Below are 7,208 nucleotides of genomic sequence, written 5' to 3' on the forward strand. Positions count from 1 at the left end.
GTTATATATATGCATGTTATATATATATGTTAATGAACACCTTCATTGGATATTAAAAAACGGCTATGATGATAATGAGGATGACGATTGATGGTAGTGGTGGTGGCGATGATGCTGATGATGATTATGATTGATTATGAATATGACAATGATGATGATGATTATAATTGATGATGATGATGATATGAATATTTTAACAACACTACCAACACAACAAGAGTAACAATAACACCAGCAGTAATAATGAAACTCATACATGATGACAATGACGACGACGTATCAAAATGACGAGAGCGACGCCCATCCCGCAGCCAGCCCGGACTACGCTTTGTCAATCCTGATCCCCCCCACCCTCACCCGACGCCCTAAACACGTGTCTGCGCATCTGTTGCTAGGCTATCGCAACAAAGAGAAGGATGTGTGCGCATCTTACAATACTTGTAGAGCTTTGATACTTAAACACACAGATACAGGCATACTAGCAGACTAACAGACAGACAAAGACAAAGACAAAGACACACACACACACACACACACACACACACACACACACACACACACCACATCCACCCACAACCACCACACACACACACACACACACCCACACCCAAACACACACTCACACCCACACACACCCACAAACCACAACCACACACACACGCATCCAGCCCCCCTCTACACACACACAAACACCCATACTACGTGCACTGCTACCGGAGGAGACCATAATAATGAGGACGCCGCTTGCTTGCTTTTTATTTTCGGTTCTGATTGCGTACTAAAACGGGAGTTCCTTTGTTCCGCGTAATTTACGGGATCAATATGCGTGCCGTACAGAAACGTTCATGTTGGCGAGGGGAGGTGGTGAGCAAGGGGGGGAGGGAGAGGGAGGGGAGGTGGTGAGCAAGGGGGGAGGGAGAGGGAGGGGAGGGGTGGTGAGCAGCAGGGGGGGAGAGGGAGGGAGGTGGGTGAGAGCAAGGGGGAGTGGGGGGGGGGAGGGTGGTGAGCAAGGGTGGAGAGGAGAGGGAGGGTGGCGTGACTAAGGGGGGAGGGAGGGGAGGTGTTGAACAAGAGAGGTGTGGGAGTGGGAGAAGGGAGGGGAGGTGGTGACTAAGGGGGAGGGAGAGGGAGGGGAGGTGGTGAGCAAGGGGGGGTGGAGAGGGAGGGGAGGTTGTGACTAAGGGGGAGTGGGGGGGAGGTATGGTGACTAAGGGGGAGGGACAGGAGGGGAGGTGGTGACTAAGGGGGGAGGGGGAGGGAGGCTAACTAAGGGGGGAGGGGGAGGGAGAGGGAGGTGGTGACTTTAAGGGGGAGGGAGGTGGAGGAAAGTGACTCAAGGGGGGATGGGAGGGAGGAGGTGTTGAACAAAAGAGGGGAGGAGGGGGAAGGGAGGGGAGGCAGGTGAGGCACAGAGAGGGGGGAGGGGGTAGGGAGGGAGGGGAGGTGGCAGGACTAAGGGGGGAGGGAGGGGAGGGCGTTGAACAAGAGAGAGAGGGAGAGGAGAAGGGGAGGGGAGGTGGTGAGCATAAAGGGGTGGGGGGAGGTGCAGTGACTAAGGGGGGAGGGGTGGTGACTAAGGGGGGAGAGTGGCACTAAGGGGGAGAGGGAGAGGGGAGGTGGTGAGGGAGGGAGGGAGGGGAGGTGGTGACCAAAGGGTGGGAGGGAGGAGAGGTGGTGGGACTAAGGGGGGAGGGAGAGGAGGTGGTGACCAAGGGTGGGAGGGAGGGAGGTGGTGAAGCTAAGGGGGAGGGAGAGGGATGTGGTGACTAAGAGGGGGAGGGGGATGGAGCGGGAGGTGGTGACTAAGGGGGAGGGAGGGAGGGTGCAGTGGCTAAGGGGGGGGAGGGGGAGGGTGGAGGGGAGGGTGGTGACTAAGGGGAGAGGGAGGGGGAGGTAGAGTGAACAAGAGAAAGGGGGAGGGGAGAAGGGGAGGGGAGGTGAACTGAACACTAAGGGGTGGGAGGGAGGGAAGGTGTTCAGCAAGAGAGGGAGAGGGGAGAAGGGGAGGGAAGGTGTTCAGCAAGAGAGGGAGAGAGGGGAGAAAGGGAGGGGAGGCAGTGAGCAAGAGAGGGGAGGGAGGGGGAGGTGAGTGAGGCAGGGGAGGGTGAAACTGAAAGGGAGCTGCTGAGCATAGGGGGGGGGCGTGAAGGGGGAGAGGAAGCAGAAGGTGCTGAACCAGGCGGGGGGAGGGACAGGGAAGGTAAGGGGAAGGGAGGGGAGGTTACATAGAAAGAAGAGGAAGGGAGAGGAAGTAGTGGAGAAGCAAGGGGGAAGAATGGGAGGTGCAGTGAAAGGGAGGCTAATCGAGGGGAGACAAAGGAAGGGAATGGAGGAGTGAAGGAGGGAGGAGGAAAAACAGTAGGTGGACAAAGTGAGGGAAGAGGGGAAGGATACGAAAGAAAAAAAAGGAAGGAGCAGGAGGGTAAGGACAGCGGAATGGGGGAGAGGAGGGGAGGGAAGGGGCGGGGAAGGACGAAAAATGAGAGAATAGGGATGGGCAGGGGAGGTGAGGGGGACTGCAAAACAGACAGACATACAAAAACACACACACACAACAAAAACCAAAGAAAAAGACACACATACATACAAAACACACACAACAAAAAACAAAGAAAAATACACATACATACAAAACACAAAAAAAAAAAAAAAAACGAAAAAAAACGAAAAAAAAACGAAAAAAAAAAAAAGACGAACGCGAATATTCGTTCCCACTGTTCCCGATCATCGTCGCAGAGAGAAAAGTCAAAACGGCCAGTCAATTAGCGACGGTCCGCTGTAACCCGCGCTCATCAGCCGGATTGGAAGCGGTCCTCGGGGGTTCGCTTCACAAAAGACGTCTGCAAATACCCGCTCTCTTTCTCTCCGTCCATCTTTCATTTTTTTTTTTCCCCAAGCCATGAAATCCAATCCTATGCTCAAAAAAAAATCTCTTAAAGCATTCTTTTTTAATCTTATAATCACATTTAATTAGGCACAACAGGCCTTTTTATTACCTATGCTCTAAAAAAAAAATCTTAAAGCATTCTATTTTAATTTTATAATCACATTTCATTAGCTACAACAGACCTCAAAAAGTTTTTTTTTTATATTGACTTTTTATTAACCACAATAGATCTTCAAAAGCTTCTTTTATAATCAAATATCATTAGCCAAAATAAACCTCAAAAGCCTCTCTTTTTATCATCACTTTCCATTAACTACAACAGAACTCAATAAATCTTCACGTGACTTGGCAATCATGACATAACCGAGTCTTCTCAAACACGTTAAAATCTACGGAGATATCAACCCACATTTCACAAGCTAAAAAACCCGTTTATGTTGGCGAGGGGAGACAGTGAACAAGGGGTGGGAAGGGGGAAGGGAGGGGAGGTGGTGAACAAGGGGGAGGGAGGGGAGGTGGTGAGGCAGGGGAGGGTGGAAGGGAGGGGAGATGGTGAACAAAGGGGGGAGGGAGGGGGAATAGATGAGATGGTGAGGGGGGAAGGGGGAAGGGGGGGAAGAGGTGGTAAGGGGGGAAGGGGAGGGGAGGTGGTGAGCACGTGGAGGGTGGAAGCGGGGAGGGGAGGTGTAGTGAACAAGAGGGGGAGGGAGGGTGGAAGGGAGGGGAAGTGTGAGCATAGTGGGGTGGGGGGTGGGGGGCGAAAAGGGGAAAAGGAGCGAAGGTGCTAAAAAAGGAAGGAGGATGATTTTTCTACGATTTTTCATACGTATAACTACGAAAAAAAGGAAAAAAGAAAAAAAAAAGGAAAAAAATCACGTTGCCTTCAGTGGAAACAAGAACCACATAAAACACAGATCCTAAACAAATACATAAACAAATAAACAAACAAATACAGATAACCAGAACACAAAAAAACAACGGCCTTTCTCCAACAAAATAAATACCCCCCAAAAAAAAAAAAAAAAAAAAACACCCAACCATACACACACAGAAAAAAAAAATGAATCCCCACGAAAAAAAAAAAAAAAAAATGAATCCCCACCATTAGACCTGAATACTAAGCCCGGCCGCCGCAGGAACTTTTACCTCCGGGGGGACAAGGAAGGGTGGGAGGGGGGAAGGGGGGGGCAGGGGGGAGGGGAGCGAGGAAGAGGTTGTACACTCCAGTGATACAATATGCATCCGGGACTCGTCTTAGAATCCGAATACTGAAGTCGGGACGCTCTTTACACTCCTCTTTTATTTCATCGCCGGATAACGGGCGGCAAGGAGAAGAAATACAAGTATACAATAATACAAGAAATACAATACAATACAAGCCGCTTCAAGTACAGACGGACGAAATGCAATACAAGAAAATAAAATATAATATAAAGAAATACAATACAGGAAATACAAGAAATATAATACAGGAAATACAAGAAATACAATACAAGCCGCTTCAAGTACAGACAAACGAAATACAAGAAAATACAATATAATATAAAGAGATACAATACAAGAAATACAAATACACAGCAGCTTCAAGTACAACCGAACGGATGTGCTTAAAATAACCGACATGATAACACGCCAGCTTTAGATGTGAGGAGGCGTGGGAATGGGACACGCACACAACTGCAACAATTAAAATTCTTTGATGATCGCGTGTGTCTTTGTGTGTGTGTGTGTGTGTGCGTGTGCGTGCGTGTGTCTGTGTGTGTGTGTGTGTGTGTGTATGTGTGTGTGTGTGTGTGTGTGTGTGTGTGTGTGTGTGTGTGTGTGTGTGTGTATGTTTGTGTGTGTGTGCGTGTTCGTGTGCGTGCGTGTGCGTGTGCGTGTGTGTGTGCGTGTGCGTATGTGCGTTTACGTATGTGCGTGTACGTATGTGCCCCTACGTCCGTGTGCGTATGTGTATACGTGAGTATGTATAAAAACTCTACGGACACGTAGACCCGAATTTCAACATCACAAATCGTCCCCCCCAATAAAACAGCCAAATCAAATCAGCATAAATCATCCACAGCCCCCCCCCACCCCACCTTCCACCCTCCACCCCACCCAACCCCACACAAATCGCTTAACAAACACGCACGACACAAGCCCCTCCCTCTTCCTTCTCCCCCTCCCCCCTACCTTCCTCTGTAGCGCCTTGACCCCCTGACCTTTTCGTAAGGGAACGCATGCCAAATTCTGTGACAGGCTGAGAATAGTCTCTCTGTTCTCTCTCTCTCTCTCTCTCTCTCTCTCTCTCTCTCTCTCTCTCTCTCTCTCTCTCTCTTTCCCGAGCCAAGGTGCAAGGTCTTCAGGGATTCAGGTCAGCTGCCTTCAAATTGGAAGAAGACGCTCGGCGAAAATATCACCGCCAGCGCCAGGCCCGACAATAAAATTTTACGGACGGGGGAGGGGGGGAAGGAGGAGGAAGGAGGAGGAGGGAGGGAGGAGGAGGAAGGAGGAGGAGGGAGGGAGGAGGAGGAGGAGGAGGGACAGGAGGAGGAGGAGGGACAGGAGGAGGAGGAGGGAGGAGAGGAGGAGGGGAGGAGGAGGGAGGGAGGAGGAGAGAGGGAGGAAGGGGGGGAGAGGAGGAGGAAGAGGAGGAGGAGGAGGAGGAGGAGGAGGAGGAGGAGGAGGAGAAAAAGAAGAAGAAGAAGAGGAAGAAGAAGAAGAAGAAGAGGAAGAAGAAGAAGAAGGAGAAGAAGAAGAAGAAGAAGAAGAAGAAGAAGAAGGAGACGAAGAAGAAGAAGAAGAGGAAGAAGGAAAAGAAGGTGGAGGAGGGTTAAGAGAAGGAAAATGGAAAAAGCAGAGGAGGACGAGGAAGAGGATTAAGAGGAAAAGGGAAAAGGCGGAGGAAACGGAGGAAGAAAAGAGGAAGAGGAAGAGGAGCAGGAGCAGCAGCAAGAGGAGGAAGAAAAGAGGAAGAGGAGCAGGAGGAGGAGGAGAGAGGAGGTTAAGAGAGAAAGGGCAAAACGTAGTTCAAAGGAGGAACCAGTTTAAAAAAATGAATTGGTAAAAGCACAGCGGCGCCTCAAAAGGAAGGGGAGAGTGAATATTCATGACAACTTGATAAAAGTGGAAGAAGGTTGAAATAATAGAAAAAGATAAAAAAAAAAATATATATATATATGAACCAAGATACGGGGAGGCTGAGTATACATAAAATATACACAAATACAAGCACGCACACACTCACACTCATTCACATTCGCGCACACTCGCACGCACACACAACATAACACACACAACCGCACACCACACACACACACACACACATTCACACACACACTCACATCACAACACACACACAAACCAAGTAGTAGACCCTCCCCTCCACTACCCCCTCCAGCAGGAGCCGCAGCCGCAACAAAAGCAGGAGCAGGAGGAGGAGGAGCAGCAGCAGCAGCAGCAGCGTGTAGCGAGTAGCAGTAGCAGATTTAGGCCACTTTTATTGATGCTCCATTATCGACCGTCCCTCTAACACCCCGCTCTTGCTCGCTCCCGCACTCCGCTGCCTCCTTCCTCCTCGCCCCACCCCCCCCCACCCCTTCCCTCCTAACGACCCCCCGCCGCAGTGAGGGAGAGTTGGGGGGGAGGGGAGGAGGGGGAGGAGGTTGTGGAGAGTATACCCCCTTTCGAATCGGAGTTGGGGGAGGGGGGAGGAAGGAAGGAGGAGGATGGGGGAGGGGGGAGGATGAGGGGGTGGAAGGGAGGAGGAATATGAGGAGGGGGTAGGAAGGGAGGAGGAGGAGGGGGGAGGGAGGGAGGGGGGAGTGGGAATGGGAGGAGGAGGATGGATGAGAGGGAGGAAGGGAGGAGGAATATGAGGGGGGAGGAAGGGAGGAGGAATATGAGGAGGGGGAGGAAGGGAGGAGGAGGATGGGAGGTGGGGAAGGCAGGAGATGAGGTGGGGGGAAAGGGAGGAGGAGGAGGATGGGGATGGAAGGGAGGAGGAGGAGGATGGGGGAGGCGACCTCTTTGGAACAGGGTGTGCCTAGGATCCCCCCTTTGGAATGTGGCGGGTGGAAAGACCCATTCTGAATCCGGTTCAGTGAGGAGGGTAAGACGACCCCTAGACTCTGGGGCACTGAGGAGTTCCCCCTCTGGAGTCTGAGAGGGGGGCCGCCAAACCCCTCAGGAAACGGGGGGGAGGGGGGGCTGGACTCACGAACACCCCCTATAGGAATTTTGGCGAACGGCCTCTTTGGAATATATGCGGGAACGAAGCCCCTTAGGAATCTCGACCGCTAGGTGCACGGCCTCTCTCTTTGAAATGTAGAAGGAAGGT

The sequence above is a fragment of the Penaeus vannamei genome, chromosome 19 (genome assembly GCF_042767895.1).
Source record: "Penaeus vannamei isolate JL-2024 chromosome 19, ASM4276789v1, whole genome shotgun sequence".
Lineage (NCBI taxonomy): Eukaryota > Metazoa > Arthropoda > Malacostraca > Decapoda > Penaeidae > Penaeus > Penaeus vannamei.